Source organism: Gracilinanus agilis, chromosome 1 (genome assembly GCF_016433145.1).
Source record: "Gracilinanus agilis isolate LMUSP501 chromosome 1, AgileGrace, whole genome shotgun sequence".
Taxonomy (NCBI): Eukaryota; Metazoa; Chordata; class Mammalia; order Didelphimorphia; family Didelphidae; genus Gracilinanus; species Gracilinanus agilis.
Window position 1 is genome coordinate 461,283,179 of NC_058130.1, and position 1,875 is coordinate 461,285,053.

The following is a 1,875-nucleotide window of genomic DNA, read 5'->3' on the forward strand; positions in this document are numbered from 1 at the left end:
TAGCAATTAGAGAAGAAAAAAATTGAAGGTATTAAAATAGGCAATGAGGAGACTAAGCTATCACTCTTTGCAGATGATTTGATGGTCTACTTAAAAAATCCTAGAGAATCAACTAAAAAGCTATTAGAAATAATCAACAACTTTAGCAAAGTTGCAGGATACAAAATAAATGCACATAAATCATCAGCATTTCTATATATTTCCAAAACATCACAGCAGCAAGAGGTAGAAAGAGAAATGCCATTTAAAATCACTGTAGACAATATAAAATACTTAGGAATCTATCTATCAAAACAAATACAGGAATTATACAAACATCACTACAAAACACTTTCCAAACAATTAAAACTAGATCTAAACAATTGGAAAAACATTGAGTCCTCATGGGTAGGATGAGCTAACATAATAAAAATGACCATTTTACCCAAATTAATTTATTTATTTAGTGCCATATCTATCAAACTACCAAAAAAACGTTTTTTACTGAATTAGAAAAAAAGACTATAATAAAGATTATTTGGAAGAACAAAAGATCAAGATTATCAAGGGAAATAATTTTAAAAAATGTGAAAAAGGTGGCTTAGCAGTACCACATATTAAGCTATACTATAAAGCAGCAGTCATCAAAACAATATGGTACTGAGAGTGCTGTGCAGTGACGCCAGCTGGTTTGCTGTCATGACTGGGGTGCTGAAGAAGACCACAGGTCTGGTTGGACTGGCAGTATGTGAGACCCCACAGGAGAGGCTAAAATGTTTATACACCAAGATTCTTAATACTCTTGAGTTAATGCCCACCAATGCAGCATATAGAAAGTATACAGAACTGATTACAAATGAAAGAATGAATATGGTGAAGGAAGAAACAGATCTTCAGAAACTAGAGAATCAGCTTCAGGGTGGCCAGCTAAAAGAGGTAATTCTTCAGGTGAAAATGAATTATCACTGGCAAGAAAAATGTTGATTTGGAAACCTTGGGAACCTTTACTGGAAGAACCAACAGCCAACCAATGGAAATGGCCATTGTAATCAATTTTAAATATCAATGGTGTATAAATTTTTTTGAAGAATCATTAAACACCTGTTTATTTACTATTAAAATATTATCTTTGAATTACTGGGATTTTATCAACACGAAAACTAAAACAAAGCAGTTAGGGATATAACATAGTGATAGGATTAAATAAAAAATATAATAGGGAAAGACCATGGTTATTTTAACTCAAAAAGCATGATTTATTCATATAATAGATTATTTTGAAAATCTCTTAAAGAACGTGATTGCCATATGATTTCAAAATTCTAATCAGAAAGATATTTTTTCTTTTTATAAATTTTCAAGAACAAAAAAAGCAACAGAGACTAATATCCAAGGAATCAAAAATTGAAGTGTAATATATAGAAAGGGTATATGGGAGACAGCCTTTAAGTATTTTTCAACATTAATGTTAGAAGTTTGTGTTAATGATGCTAATTTCTAGGGAAGAACTGAATACAGTGGCAAGGTTGAATTAATTGAACACTTTAAAATGATGCTTTGTTAGGTGATAAGTTCCTGGTTAGCCAAGAGTCTAAAACTTATTAATTGAAATTGATTGTTTTTATATAATTACATGTATTTTTCCACTTTTTAAAAAGTAATAGAAGAGATTTTTCAAATTGAAGTTGACCTGCTTGACTTTGAGTCTGTATATTGAATGATGAAAAATTTAAATTTAATGTATGCAATTTGATCTTATACATATTTTTAAAAATTTCATTGAACTCATTGTAGATTTCAATTCCTTTCTGACTAAATTTTTCCTTATTGTTTACACACACACACACACACACACACACATTCACAGTGTAACTGTTTTCCTTTTGTCTTCATTCT

The 1,875-nt window shown here is 30.2% G+C and overlaps 1 pseudogene; it reads left to right on the plus strand.

Annotated features, from left to right (window-relative positions):
* Nucleotides 1–665: 665 nt before the first annotated feature.
* LOC123231613 lies at nucleotides 666–1,028 on the plus strand (annotated as a pseudogene).
* Nucleotides 1,029–1,875: the final 847 nt, after the last annotated feature.